Consider the following 16,470-nt stretch of genomic DNA (forward strand, 5'->3'; position numbering starts at 1 on the left):
ATGGGTGAAGCAATGTGTATATGAAACCAATAGGTAGGCCAGTGCATGTGTGTGCATGTATAATAAAGAGAGAGAGAGAGAGAGAGAGAGAGAGAGAGAGAGAGAGAGAGAGAGAGAGAGAGAGAGAGAGAGAGAGAGAGAGAGAGAGATAGGTTTGTTGTGATTATGTGAAAGTGTTCATGAGTAAGGGCTGTATGTGAATGTGTGTCTGTGTGTGTATAATGGGCAGTGTTAGTTGTCACAGTGAGCATGTCTGACATAATATGGTGGAGTGTGTAATACAGAGAGAGATAAGAGGGAGAAAAGACCATGTGTAGTGAGTACTGTAGGTAGATCTGTGAGTGTTTATGCTATATGTGATACGTTTTGATTAGAATGCTTGAAGTGGATTTCTTAATGAGAAGTCTAGACAATAGGCCTATGAGGCAGTAAAAAACATGACTAAATAATAATTAAAAAAAAACAGAATTTATCAACATGCTGACAAATACTTATTTTGGTTTGTCATGGTGTTCTTGTGGTAGCCAAGTATAATAAAGAAAGTGAGTGCATGTTTACTTACAGGGCTGTGTGTGTGCGTTTTTGAGGCCATGGGACATGAAAACCACACAAGACATTTACTTCTAATTATTTGATTTTCAGAATCATAAATATTAGGATCACAACAAATGTGATGGCTTTAAAAGACTGACTAATGTGGACTTAAAGTCATTGTGGTTGTTGAAGGGTGTCTGCTGCCCGTGTATCCTGTTCTGGTCGATGGCCCCGCCCCAGAATGTTCCCTCGCACGTGCGATCAGGTTCTTTCGTGCATTCTGCTCTTGTTGAGGTAAGATGTGCTTTGGTCTCTTAAGTAGTGTAAGACAATTGTCTAAAATGTGCTGTTTTTTAATATGCTGGGTTAATGTTCTTGTTTGTGATAAAGTTACTTGTGTGGACGTAAAGTTTAGTGAGGGAGATAATGAGATAAATTAAGAATAAAAGTATGTTATAATGTAATTAGCGCGTGTGCTAGTTCAATGCTATCATGCTGTTTGCGCTTAGCATGCTAGTCCGATTAGACAAATGTCAGAAATGTGTTGTTTTTGACGTCGGATTTTTGCTCTAGATTGTTTGGTTAATTGTGTTTAGATGGACGTTTTAGTGTATGAGATGGCAAATGAGCTAAATAAAGGATTAAAGTATGTTATAACGTGGTTAGTGCGTTCGCTAGTACAACGCTAGCATGTTCCGTGCGTATGCTAGCGGAACGTTTTTGTGCTGTTGTAGTTGTCCAGAGTGCCATCAGTTTTCATTTATATTGCCTAGTTCTTTCATGAAAACGAGTTATTTGATGTTACATATATTTGCAGTGTACATGTATGAGCAAGTATACATGATTTGTATATGTATGAGTAAGAGCGGTTTTGTAGTTGCTCTAAGATGGCGTGTGGGTCTTGTGCCTGTAATGGCGGCGCCCAGTGCAGCTGACCACGAGGGCGCTGGCTGAGTAGGCGTGGTTGTAGATGTAGTGAAGTAGTAGCACTTACACGTACTGATTTATAACTGTACAATCGGGCGATTCGTGTATATGGTTTAATGTAGCCCAGATAATGGTGTATTTGGGTAAATGAAGCGTCTGCTGGGTCGAGTGTTGCTATGCATGTTTTGTGCTCGTTGGAAAACCTGGTCACGCACAGGTTTTAATTTTTTTAGTCAAAATAATGGACTATGAGTATGTTATGTATATAATTTTTTACGTTGTGTATAAAAATGTACGTGCTTGCAGAGGCAATTTGTGCTTTTTATACTAGTCTGAATGTGAATGTTTTTTTGTGTCGGTGGTTTGTCAGCACCAAAATGTATGTGAAATATGAATAGACGTCTATCACATTGCAAATGTAAATGGAGTTATTGCATTTGAATTTTGAGCTCAAAGTTGCTTGTATGTGTGGAACATGCGTGTTAGGCTACATTTTCATTTTAATATTGACACAGAAAAGCTTCCATACTTATATACACTAGCCCAAAAACTTGATAAGTATGGTGCTTTAGTGACGCTGTATAACTGTAGCCTTAAGTAGAATAGAAAGATTCTAAGTGTCCAATTAATGATTCATGTCGTTATAGCAGCTTTTTAAAATTATACATATGAATTATTTTAACCCATTAATGTTTACTAACTGTTACAAATGTGTTCTGTCTATTTTCTATGAATTGCCTGTTGGTGAAGGAGAATTCTGCTGGAACACATTAAAGGTATGTTTGAAGTGTATCGTGTATGAGCAGTGGTTGAACTGGTATACTTTTATAAAACGGTGCACACAATGAATGGTGAGAGTAGTTGATGTGCTGCAGAATAATTGTTCATTTATGATGAGTATCTGTAGTGATATGTAAACACTTGGAAGCAATAATGTAAAATGTATAGAAGAGAACTCAGAAACTGCAGCTCCAACTTCTCAAAGTCCTGTTCAATGTGTACCCTGTCTTAATTGTGCTTTGATGTTTGAAACTTGATTAGGTACAGTAAGTTAACCTGCTTATTGCCTAGACTAAATTTATACTCCTATTTGGAACAGAGTAAACTGCAGTGTAGCGGATGTCTTGAAGTAGTCTTCATTGTATTCTGTGTTGAGGACAATTTGATGCATTCTCACAGTTTAATTGGCTCATGAATATTCTGTCCAATAGTTTAAAGATTATGCAGCAGTAATTACATGAATGCAGTGAATGTGTAGTATTTGCGCTAGAAATATTTAATGCATGCTATAAAATAGCCCATCAAATGGTAATACACTTGTGAGTATGTGCAACAGGTATCACATGTGCTGCTGATTACATGATACTGATCAACTTTGAAAGATGTGAAATGTGCTGTTGGTGTGACAATTAAGACACAAGAATAATAACACACACACAACGCCTGCTGGTTGAAGATGCCACACACACGCGATAATCTTGGAGCAACGCCTGCTTGATGAAGATGCCACACACAACGCCTGCTGGATGAAGATGCCACACACACACATGCATTTTAGCTGTGGAGTTGATTTTGTGTTGAGTGGTGTATACAAAATTATTATATAGTATTATTAATTTAACAACCTGTGTTGAAATTGATGCTTAGAAGTTAGAATGGACTAATATTTTAATTATTTTCACATTTTCATTTTAAAATTAACATAGATAAACTTCCATACCATACTTATATACACTAGCCAAATAACTTGATAAGTATGGGGCTTTAGTAATGCTGTATAACTGTAGCCTTAAGTAGAATAGAAAGATTCTAAGTGTTTGTCCAATTGATGATTCATGTCGTTATAGCAGCTTTTTAAAATTATACATATGAATTTTTTAACCCCTTAATGTTTACTAACTGTTACAAATGTGTTTTGTCTATTTTGTATGAATAGCTTGTTGGTGAAGGAGAATTGTGGTGAAGGAGAATTGTGCTGGAACACATTAAAGGTACGTTTGAAGTGTATCGTGTATGAACAGTGGTTGAACTGGTATACCTTTATAAAACGGTGCACACAATGAATGGTGAGAGTAGTTGATGTGTTGCAGAATAATTGTTCATTTATGATGAGTATCTGTAGTGATATGTAAACACTTGGAAGCAATAATGTAAAATGTATAGAAGAGAACTCAGAAACTGCAGCTCCAACTTCTCAAAGTCCTGTTCAATGTGTACCCTGTCTTAATTGTGCTTTGATGTTTGAAACTTGATTAGGTACAGTAAGTTAACCTGCTTATTGCCTAGACTAAATTTATACTCCTATTTGGAACAGAGTAAACTGCAGTGTAGCGGATGTCTTGAAGTAGTCTTCATTGTATTCTGTGTTGAGGACAATTTGATGCATTCTCACAGTTTAATTGGCTCATGAATATTCTGTCCAATAGTTTAAAGATTATGCAGCAGTAATTACATTAATGCAGTGAATGTGTAGTATTTGCACTAGAAATATTTAATGCATGCTATAAAATAGCCCATCAAATGGTAATACACTTGTGAGTATGTGCAACAGGTATCACATGTGCTGCTGATTACATGATACTGATCAACTTTGAAAGATGTGAAATGTGCTGTTGGTGTGACAATTAAGACACAAGAATAACACACACACACACAACGCCTGCTGGTTGAGGATGCCACTCAACGCCTGCTGGTTGAGGATGCCACTCAACGCCTGCTGGTTGAGGATGCCACTCAACGCCTGCTGGTTGAGGATGCCACTCAACGCCTGCTGGTTGAGGATGCCACTCAACGCCTGCTGGTTGAGGATGCCACTCAACGCCTGCTGGTTGAGGATGCCACTCAACGCCTGCTAGATGATGTGCCACACACACAAGATTAATCTTGGAGCAATGCCTGCTGTATGAAGATGACACACACATGCATTTTAGCTGTGAAGTTGATTTAGTGTTGAGTGGTGGTATACAAAATTATTATATAGTGAGTAAACATGGTTGAGTTTAGTGTCCAGTTGAGTAAGTGCACAAATGATGAGCTGAACAATGTATTATTAATTTAACTACTATTGAAATTAATGCTTAGAAGTTAGCATGGGCACGATAACACCCAGCAACATTTTCATAATACATATTCTGTTTCACAATGCATTATGTGGTAATATGTTTTAATTGCTAAAGTGGAACCAAATGGAATGTTTTTGTTTAACTTGTCTGTTAGATTAACTACGCTATTGGAACAAAGACATTTAATGTGTTAAATTGTTTATTTATATATACACTAAGTGATCAGTGCTTAGCACAAGTAGAGTATATGAAACAGCTGTTACACAGGTGCTGCTGACATCAAGCTCCTGAATCAGATGAAGAATGAATGTTGGCGTTCCAAGGAAGAAGCAAGAATGTCCTGTTGAAGCAAAGCCTGCTGAACACATCTCACACACACAATACATTTTTAAACTGTTGAGCTGAAAGTGTTTAGTGATGTACATATTTGCAACTTAAGCTTGTCTGATCAAGTATTCTGATGTGGTTATTTGTTTTAAAGCTATACAGCTTTTAAATGAGCAGTAAAGCGTGGTTTTGCTCATTGTATTCTGAAAAATGTACATTAGTGGAAATGGTCCCTTGAATCAAGTCCCTTGATTATAAAGTAATGCTTAGTTTGTATAACATGGTGTTAGGAAGGCATTTACTTCACAGTAATTTCTATATGCAATACTGTAACAATGTATGCAAGTAAGAAATTAGTCATGAATACACCTGTCACGAATACAATGTCTGTTCTGATTTTTTTTTACCTTTTTTCTTTTTATGATTTGATATGTGCTGTTTGTATTAAGTAATATTGATTGATTAGTATGTCGTGTTGGGATAGACATCATAGGTTTTGACTGGTTGTGTGTTTGTATTTTCAGATGCCTCGCACGAAAGCTTCGCTGAGGTCGGCTGCAGCCAGGAGGAGGATTACGGAGCGGCTTGTGGCTCAGACTGACGGGGTTCTGGCTTTTTCCCCTGACAAAAAGGTCCTGACTGAGACTGTTCCTGTGAGCCACAGCTGTCCTGCAGACCAGATCTCGTCTCTGACTGACGGGGTTATGCCTTCATCCCTTGACAAAAAAGGTCTGACTGACACGGGAGTGCTCCTGAAGAGCACTCCTCAAAGCAATTTACAAACTCAAGCTGCCAAATACCTGCCAAATACCTTGCCAAATACCTTGCCAAATACCTTGCCAAATACCTTGCCAAATACAATTGCCAAATACTTGCCAAATACCTTACCAGATACAAGCTGCAAAACTGATTCTGATGAATGTGTACATGTGGATATGCTCAGAGGTTCTTTTCATCAAGCTCATCCAAAGTTTGGCATAAACAGTAACAAACAATGTGTTGCAAATAGTATTACTGCCATCATGACTAACAAAGTAAAAAATGTGCTTTCTTGGACAATCAGAGACCTTGATGATGTTCTGCTGAATGGTGACAGATTCTACAGCAATATAAGAGATGCCGGCAAAATTCATGATCCATTGGGCTATTTATATGTTACAGATGTACCTACAGAATACACTGTGTGTGGATATGACTTTTCAATAAATTTTCATGATGAAATGTTTACTGGGAAGTTTGGCGTCACTGAATATGGACCGTTACAAAACGTTCTTATGTCACATGATGAGGCAATCCGAAGAGTGTTTATGCAATGTGAAGCATGTTTGTTTACTGTTAAAGAGAATACATGTGCTATCATTAAACAAGACTCCTGGTATGTGCTGATTGACTCTCATTCACGAAGCGAAAACGGTGCACGTATTGATTCAGGCAAGAGTTTGGCTGCTTTTTATGCTGACATGGAATCATTACTTAACCACGTTATGATACTTGGTCTTTCACTGAAAGCTGAAGGAGCACAATTTGAAGTTACTGGCGTTGTTGTGAACATAACTGGCAGAAGCACAGCGGAAGAGAAAACACAAGGTGGTTTGTCTGTCACTACACACCGAGAGCTCTACAGCAGTGTGCTAAAACGAAATCGTAACACAAATGAAAATGAAACTAAAAAAGGTGACGCATTTGACCGTTCACAACCCTGCAGCAAAGCAAACGTGCAAAGTAAACGCAAAGCAGCTGACAATGATTCCGAGGTGAAAACGGTACCCGAACTGCATGTTGGTAAACGAATGAAGCATGTAAACAACCTTACCGATGTATCTGTGAGAAATGACAGTGACGTGCTGATTGGCGACACACAACGTGAATACTTTCAGTTTTGTCCATTGACAGTGAAACAGCAGAAGACATTATGTTTAAGGCAAAACGTTGTGTACATCGAACATGCTCGTAGCGACCAAATCATACCAGTACCGATGGGTGATCCTTGTGAAACAAAAACTATCATTGGTGACGGTAACTGTTTATTCAGATCACTGGCATTTGCAATTAGCGGAAGTGAGAAAGAACACAGAAAAATACGACGTGCTGTAACTACACAAATGGAGAGAAACGAATCTAAGTACATTAACTGTCTTCGACAAGGGTTTTCATCTGTTGCAAATTATCTTGCTACTTCCCGAATGAAATACGTGGGAACCTGGGCTACTGAAGTTGAAATACAAGCTGCAGCCGATCTTTTTTTTACCAATATATTTACATTCACTAGAAATACGTGGCTAAAATATTCATCGTGCAATAGTTGCGACCAAGATGCGGGAATATACCTCAAACATTGTAGCGAGTCTCATTATGAAGTAGTGACGTGTGTTAAAGTTCCTGATGGACAGACCTGTGCCGCACTAGGTTTAAAGAGATGTGACAGCAGAAAATCAGAAACAAAGTCCAGTCGCTCTGAACTTGAGAAACGGAGAATCAAATATGGAACAAGCCAGGAGGAAAAGATTCAGAGAACACTGAAACGATACCGTGAAAATGAAATATACAGAGATAGTGTCAAAACACGTAGCAGTGTTGAATACGCAACGAATTCGCAACATAAAGAACGGAATAAACAGTTAAGCATAAACAAATATGCGACGGATATGGAACACAGAGGAAAAGTTAAACAAGCAAGTGTAAACAAATATGCGACGGATATGGAACACAGTGGAAAAGTTAAACAAGCAAGTGTAAACAAATATGCGACGGATATGGAACACAGAGGAAAAGTTAAACAAGCAAGTGTAAACAAATATGCGACGGATATGGAACACAGTGGAAAAGTTAAACAAGCAAGTGTAAACAAATATGCGACGGATATGGAACACAGGGAACATGTGAAACAATTAAGTATTAATAAATATTCCTCAAATGAACATCACAGAGAGACTATAAAAAGACAGAGTTTTGACGCTTATCATACCGATCCAGAATATCAAACGGCTAAGAAAAAGAAGAGTATGGAGAGGAGTTTTGAAGCTTATCATCATGATCCTCAACATCAAGCAGCTAAGAAACAACTTGGTATTGAGAGGTATAAAACAGACATCTGCTATGCTAACGTTACTAAAAACAGAAGTAAAGAAAGAAAGAACACAGAAAAAAGGAAACACAAAGATATTAACTATGTGACTGAAAACTTCAGAGAGAAAATAAGTACTGGTCCTGAATATGTGTGCTCAGTATGCCATCGACTATTGTTCAAGAATCAAGTAATCAAATGCAGAAAAGATACATATCTCAATAAAGCCCAGGAGGTTGTTTCCATAGCAGAGAGATGTATTACTGACACATACTTACATCGATGTAGTCATACCTGTGTTCCTAAGTGTAACATTCAAACTGGCCCTGCTGGATCACTGTGGATTTGCTACACATGTCACAGAAAGATTCTTAATGGGAAAATGCCAGAAGAAAGTGTTATGAACAATCTTGCACTAGAACCAATTCCACCTGAACTACACAATCTAAACTCACTTGAACAACATCTGATTGGGATGAATATTCCATTCATGAGACTTGTGTCTTTACCAAAAGGTGGACAGAATGGTGTTCATGGACCTGTTGTGTGTGTTCCATCTAACATTACAGATGTAACTGAAGTGCTACCAAGAACAGAAAATGTTGATTTGATGATTCGCATAAAACTAAAGAGGAAATTGACTTACAAGGGGCACTATGAGTACAAATTTGTTAATACAGAAAAAATAAAGGATGCATTATTGTACCTCAAACAACATAATGACTTTTACAGAGATGTGACATTTAATAATGACTGGGTCAATCCACTAAATAAAACTGAACATGAAACACAAGAGCCTGATGACACATGTACACAGCATGTTGATGAGGAGAACAATGATGAGAATAATGAATCTGAAGATGTGGATATAGATGAAACCTTGCACGACAGACAACAGCACGGTATGTTCATGGATACCTGTTTACAACCTGTTGATATTGCACAAGAGGTTTTGGATCAGCACTTTGATGGCATAATGTCTGTGGCACCTGCAGAAGGTAATAATCCTGTAAGGCTCTTGAACGATCATTCAAATGAGGCAAAGTGTTTTCCAGTTCTATTTCCAAATGGTACGGGTACTTTTCATGACCACAGAAAAGAGAAACTCACACTGAGCAGATACTTGAACACCAGAATACTCAACGCAGACGGACGTTTTGCAAAGAACTTGGATTACATTTTTTATGGTCAATATTTGTCAGAGTTAAATCAGATTGTGTCAAATGTGTCTATTGCATTGAGAAAAGGACATGATACACGCAACAAACCTGTGATTACATCAGAAATGTTGACTAACAGAGAAGCCTTGCAGAACATTTTCAATTTTGATGAAGGGTATAAATTCTTAAGACCTATTCGTGGTACACCCCCTTTCTGGCAAAGTGTTCAAAAAGACCTGTTTGCAATGGTGCGACAACTGGGTATTCCCACATGGTTTTGCTCATTTTCATCTGCTGATCTGCGTTGGCCAGAATTATTGCAAACTATTCTCAAACAAGAGGGGAGAGAAACTTCTACTGATGATCTAGACTGGTCAGAAAGATGTGCTCTAATAAAAACTAACCCTGTCACAGCAGCCAGGATGTTTGAACATCGATTCCACTATTTCCTTAAAGATGTGATTATGTCTGAAGCACAACCGATTGGCGAAATTGTTGATTACTTTTACAGAGTTGAATTTCAACAGCGTGGCTCACCTCACACTCACTGCTTGTTTTGGGTCAAGGATGCACCTCAAGTGGACAAAAATGATGATGATGAAGTTGTGTCATTTGTAGATCACTATGTGACATGTGAAATGCCATCGGAGGATGACAAAGAAATGCATGACATTGTTTCCAGTGTACAACAACACAGCAAAAGACATTCAAAATCATGCAGAAAAAAGAAAACAACTTGTCGTTTTAATTTTCCACGCCCACCGAGTAGCAGAACATTTATAACAAGGCGTAAAACTGACAATCCTGAAAAAGATGCTAAAGAGAAAGATGAGAATTATGTGGAATCAGCCAAAGGTAATAACATGCCTTCAATGGAAAAAGATGTAGCAGAGGCTATCATGAAAAAAGTAAAAGATGCGTTATTGAATACAGATGTTATCTTTGATTCTACTGAGGAGTTATTTGCTTCGCTTGGTATAAGTCAAGAGATATTTGAAGCTGCTTACATCAGAGTGTCTCGAAAAACTACTTTTGTCCTAAAAAGAAAACCAGGTGACATATGGGTAAACCAATACAACAGAGATCTTATACGTTGTTGGAATGCAAATATGGACATTCAGTTTGTAGTTGATGCATATTCTTGCATTGTGTATATAATCTCTTACATTTCCAAAGCTGAGAGAGAGATGGGATTGCTTTTGTCACGTACTCAAAAAGAAGCCACAGAACAAGGTAACCTTGACGCTAAACATGCTTTACGGAAACTCGGAAGTGTATTTTTACACAATCGTGAAGTTTCAGCTCAGGAAAGTGTGTACCGACTTACTAACATGAAACTGAAAGAAGCCTCTCGCAAAGTGCAATTTATTCCTACTGGTGATAACGTAGTGAGAATGAGTCTTCCACTTCACGTAATACAAACGCGAGCTGAATATGACAATGATGATAATCAAAACATATGGATGAACAGCATCACAGACAGATACAGATATAGACCAAAAACGGACGAATTTTCCCAGATGTGTTTAGCCAGTTTTGCATCGGAGTACAGAATATTGTCAAAATCTGAAAGTTCAGCTCGTGATGCCATAAAGTTGGAGAAAAGCTTAGGATTCATAAGGAAACGGACACGAACAGATTCTGCTGTTGTGCGATACGCTCGCTTTTCACCCACAAAACATCCAGAGAAGCATTATCAAAGTATTTTGCAATTGTTTTTGCCTCATTATTTGGATTGTCAACTCAAGCCACCAACTTTCAACACTTATGAGGATTTTTATAAGACTGGGTTTATCAAATATTCTGATGAAGAAGTCCAATCAGTCAAAACAATAGTAGACTTAAATATGTCATATTTCGAGAAAGATGCTGACACAATAGATGAAGCCGAGGAACAGTTAAAAAGAAACGGTGCAGTGGAAGATGCTTGGGCGGAAATCTGTCCAGAGAATGAACGTGAACGTTTAGAATGTCTTCACAGAAAAGAAAATCCTACTGATGAAACAGAGCAAAATATTTCTGCTGCTGACATACCTGATTTATTACCAGCTGAACCACGCTGTGCTATAGGAAAAGAGAAAGGTATGCGAAAAGAGGAAGCAATGTATGTGCTTCGTTCACTAAACGAACAACAGTCTGAAATATTTTACAAAATTCGACATTGGTGTTTAGAAAAGACACTTGCTAAAAACCCGCAGCCATTTCATGTGTTTATATCTGGTCCAGGTGGTGTTGGAAAATCCATGTTAATCAAAGCAATATACTACGAATCATGTCGCATCCTGTCCCGATTGTCAGATAATCCAGATGAGACGCATGTGTTAATAACAGCTCCAACTGGTGTAAGTGCATTTAACATCGACGCTGCAACAATACACAACTGTTTCTCTATATCACCAGAGGTAACGCTGCCTTATCAACCGCTCGGAGATGAAAAGATAAATTCACTGAGAGCTAAATTGGGAAATCTACAAATTGTCATTATTGATGAAATCTCAATGGTTGATCACAAACTCTTATCGTATATTCATGGCAGATTGAGACAAATTAAACAACAAGGAGATTATTCTGCTTTTGGAAATGTGTCTATAATTGCAGTTGGAGATTTTTATCAACTTTCTCCTGTGAAAGGAAAGTCTCTATACACTGAGCCTAAAGGTGTAAATCTATGGCAGAACCACTTTGCATTGGTTGAGCTGTCACAAATCATGAGACAAAAAAACATGGAGTTTGCTCAGTTACTGAGTCGTTTAAGGAAACACAAAAGACAAGATAATTTGTCAGAACATGATGTGAATATGTTGAAATTATGTGAAACAGGTGGTGAAGGTGATGAACTGGACAGTACTGCTCTGTATATTTATGCAACAAATGCTGAAGTGGATGATCACAATGCAAACATGTTGAAGAAGGTATGTGCAGACATTACTATCATTCATGCACAGGACTTTGAAAAGGTTGCAAAAACAGGTCGGCTGGAAAAAATGCATGGACATCATGTTCATACTACCCACACGTCTTTACCAGAATCTCTTCACATCGCTGTAAATGCTCATGTTATGCTTCTTAAAAACATTGATGTAGCAGACGGACTTGTAAACGGTGCATTTGGTACAGTTGCTGAAGTGTGTTTTGATTCTGAAGATGACTTTCCAGCCAAAATATATGTCACATTTGAAAATGAAAGAATAGGAAATAAATTAAGAGCAAAACATCCTTGTTTAAAACCAGGATTTGAAAAAGCCACTCCTATTTTCCCTGAAGAAGAAAGAGTGACAAAAAGTGGTGGAATGCGACGACAGTTTCCCCTGAAATTAGCTTGGGCTTGCACTGTTCACAAAGTACAAGGTCTTACTGTGGAAAAAGCTGTTGTGTCACTAAAAAAGATATTTGCAGCAGGACAAGCATATGTGGCCTTGAGTCGTGTAACATCTTTGGAAGGGCTTAAGATAAAAGATTTCAAAGAGAGTGCTATTTATGCAAAAGAAGACATTGAACAGTCATTACATAACATGCCTCTATTTATTGAACCAGTGACAGAGCTGCCACCTCCCTGTGGGTCATACAAGATTCTTCTGCACAATGTTGAAGGACTAACATGCCATGTGGAAAACCTGAGACATGATACGAGGTACATGGAAGCTGACATTATCTGTGTGACAGAAACTTGGTTACAACCAAATGATTGCAACATTGATATTGAATTATCTGAATTTACATTCTATAGTAAACCCAGATGTTTTTCATATGACACTAGTCAGGTGATGTTTGCTGACTTGAAGGATCGACAACATGGTGGTGTTGGTGTGTATTATAAACGACATACTGGTTGTAGTATTGTTGATTTACCATGCATTAACATTGAATGCCTGCAGTTCATCCTACCTCAGCTGAATACAACAGTGGCAGTTCTGTACAGACCTCCTTCCTACAATCTGGTAATGTTTCAAAATAACCTGATACACTTGATTTCTCATATTGACAGGTTCCCAGGAAGAAAAGTGATCATGGGAGATTTCAATGAAAATCTTTTTGTAACAAGTACAGTCAGTAATACTATGCAACTCCATGGCTTTACTCAGGTTATAAGAGAACCAACAACTGAACATGGCACTTTGATTGATCATGTATATATCAAAGATGTTTCTGCAGAAGATGTCAGTGTTTCTGTTATGCCAACATATTTCAGTTTTCATGAATGTATTGTACTGAATTGTTTTCATTAATCTTCAATTTCAGGTACTTAACGTTTGCTGACGGTTTGCTGACACTTTACTGACAATTTGGTGACACTTTGAACTAAAACTTTTGATTAAGTCAGGCACAAATTGAAGCGTCCACGATGTGGGGGGCTGGGGGATACAGGGGGTAAACTTTCTGGACGGCCTCTTGTGGGAACAGACTAAGGAGCTGAGAGTGCCCTATTAACTGGTTCACAGCATTTTATTTTATTGTATGTATTATTTATTTTATTTTTTTATTTTATTATGAAATATAAAGGTATTAATATAAAATACAGGCCAAATGTTTAACAAAGCAAAACAGTTCTCAAATCATCTGTTAAAGGACTGTTGACAAATATCATACTTCAGGACTGAATCCACAGGTAATACAGTTTCCAAGAAGCAATAAACATGGACATTTAACTTCACATCTAATCCTGCACAAACCAAAATTCCTGATTAAAGGCTGGAGCTATTGGTCAAAGAGTGGTCAGTGCTGCCTACATGTCTGGGAACCTGGTGTCATACAGGAAAGCCAGGAATGTCCTTCTAAAGGCCAGGGACAAGTTGCAGTCAACTATCAAGGATGTGACATCAAGCACATATGGAATCACTTGCATGCTATCACAGATTACAGAGATGGACAGATTTGGTATCTGCTGCGTTCACCAGGTAAGATGTTCTATTGTAATTTGGAGACAAACATATCTTTATGTAAAGTTAAACTACCATTGTACTGTGACAGGTGCACATTAACCATGTCTGTGTCTGATGTGCTCAGATCTTTATGGAGGGTTCCCTTACACAAGGCATGTGGTCTTGATGGCATCAATGGTTCATCAGTGTGCACTGTAGGACCATGTTACAGTCATCTACCAATGATGTCACATCTAGCACATGTGGATTGGCATACACTCTATCACAGAATTAAAAGGTGGACAGGTCTGTGATACAAGTGTTGCTGCAGGTATGCTAAACATATTTCATATTCCTTTAGAGACCAGACAAACACCTTCACTCTAACTGTCACAGCTGCACCTTAACTATCTCTCTATTTGATGTGCTCAGATGATTCTTCAGGAGAATTCAGTCACACAAGTCCTTCCTACCTGAGGCTCAACTTCCATATTGGAGGGACTGTGACTACTAGCTGGGCCGCCCAATGGAGGATGGGTTCCCTTTTGAGTCTTGGTCCTCCCAAGGTTTCTTCCTAATCATGCCAAGGGAGTTTTTCCTTGCCACTGTCGCCCCTGGCTTGCTCATTAGGGATATGGACCCATGCGCTTGTAAAGCTGCTTGCATACTGCACATAGAGATATATAGATATCTACACATATTGTGATTACTAACTACAGGTCTGCTTTGAACTCAATAATGACAAAATTTTAATTTACAGTGGACTGTATTATTATCTGATGTTTCTTTTATTTGCTGTGAACCAGTACAGGGCACCTCAGCTCCTTAGTGAGGGATTATTACAATAGTTATACTATACATTATCATAAATTTTTTTTTATTATATTTATCTAGAGAAATGATCTCAAATAAACAGACTGAATGTCACAGTCCTGCCTCCCTCCTGTCGGTCATGTCTTCCGTTTGTCTTTTATTTTGAAATTCCTCATTGTGTCTGACTTCACTCCCCTGCCTTGTTTTCTGCCCCTCGTTATTGCTTTCTGGTGTGTCTTGTTAAGTACCTTCTTTGGTCAGTGTATTTAAGTCTTGCGTTTAGTCTCTTATGTGGTCTGTTATTGTAAGTACCACTTGCTTGTATGTTATTTGGTATCTTGGTCTTTTGTGTCTATAATACTAGTCTGTGTGTACTCCTTGTATTTTACATTCTCTGTTAGATGTACTTTGTGTGGTTTTGCTTGTTGTATTTTCTTTTCTTTAGCCTTGCCCACCCAGTTATTTCTGTTAGTGTTTGGTTCATATGTTAGATGTTTGATTTATTCTTGGTGTCTGTTCTGTGTGCTGTGTATGTATTCGTTTTGGTATTAAATCATTGGTCAGTCCGCACTTGCATTCAGCCTTCTCTCCTAGTTGTTATACTGAACATGAAAAGTTTTGCATTGTGTTGATTGTCAGTTATAAATAAAATACATTATGTTTATAAAGAGGTTCTCGTGTGTTATTATATTGACAGTTTGCACTGGTCTCAAATAGAGCCCAAATATGAAAATGTTTGTCAATATATAATGTTCTGACAATTTTATGCAAATGAAAATCACATACACTTGTTGTTTTTAGAAAATTGGGATTAGGGTTAGATACAAAGGCCATAGACCAAAGGCCTTAATCACTTTGAGCATGTGAGGTGAAATAATCAGAGGTGGACATTACAGGTTCAGAAAGTAAAAGTCTTCAGCAGGATTTTACTGAAGCTTGCTATATTTTCTAATTAGTGCAATGCAGGTAAAATGTGGAATCAACACAATCCAGGAGGACTGAGCAAAATCCTGCTGGTGACTTTTACTTCCTGAACTTGCAATGCCCACCTCTGGAAATAAGCCTCTTGAATGCAGATACTTAGTGCACATAGCCTGTATAAACAGATCTCCACATATGAGTGATCATGAGAACTTTATGAAAGAGTTTAAAAACTTTGACCTTTAAACAATGCGCTGTATTTTGGAAGGGAAAAGTCTAAAAACTATATGTGCATTTCAAATTTTGTCTCACAGCTCCATCTACTGGCCAAATAATTTGCAACTTTTGACACTTATTGCATGAAAGAGGTTTGTATACCTTTGGTAAATATATACAGTGCAGTGTAGTTAGTGTCACATGTCATCAATGATGAATATAAATCTTTAACAAAGCTGTTAGGACAGATTTGCACATTTTGACCTTTTGGCCAGCAGTGCCTTTTATTTCATATGATCAGAAAAGCAATAATTTACAATACAGGCAAAACGAACACAAGTACTCATGTTATTCTGTCCACAGAAGAATTAGGACATCATAAAAGTTCAGGACTAATCCACAGATCAGCAGATCATCCAACAGGAAGTAGACATGGACACTACTGCATATATAGATGGACCCAATCAAGAAATAACAGGCCATTGAGGCACTAAAGACAAAAATACATTTTATTGGAAAAAAAATTATTCAGATCATAGAACTAAATCGCATACTGAGATTAGCTTTGTGTGTGTATGAGTGTGTTT

At 37.8% G+C, this 16,470-nt stretch overlaps 1 long non-coding RNA gene across 5 annotated transcripts; it reads left to right on the top strand.

Moving 5' to 3' along the window:
* Positions 1-813: 813 nt before the first annotated feature.
* Positions 814-15,414, top strand: LOC143519454 (uncharacterized). Of its 5 annotated transcripts, none has more exons than XR_013132431.1 (9): positions 814-828; positions 2,212-2,237; positions 3,398-3,452; positions 5,375-11,156; positions 11,301-11,416; positions 11,895-11,986; positions 12,609-13,969; positions 14,079-14,264; positions 14,366-15,414. It is a non-coding gene; the product is annotated as an uncharacterized LOC143519454 (long non-coding RNA). The 5 variants fall into 5 exon arrangements; XR_013132433.1 differs by lacking the exon at positions 814-828 and having other exon boundaries at positions 913-2,237; positions 12,609-13,012; positions 13,314-13,969; XR_013132434.1 differs by lacking the exon at positions 814-828 and having other exon boundaries at positions 914-2,237; positions 12,609-12,705; positions 12,950-13,969.
* Positions 15,415-16,470: the final 1,056 nt, after the last annotated feature.

This window comes from Brachyhypopomus gauderio, chromosome 7, assembly GCF_052324685.1.
Source record: "Brachyhypopomus gauderio isolate BG-103 chromosome 7, BGAUD_0.2, whole genome shotgun sequence".
In the NCBI taxonomy this organism is placed as follows: Eukaryota; Metazoa; Chordata; class Actinopteri; order Gymnotiformes; family Hypopomidae; genus Brachyhypopomus; species Brachyhypopomus gauderio.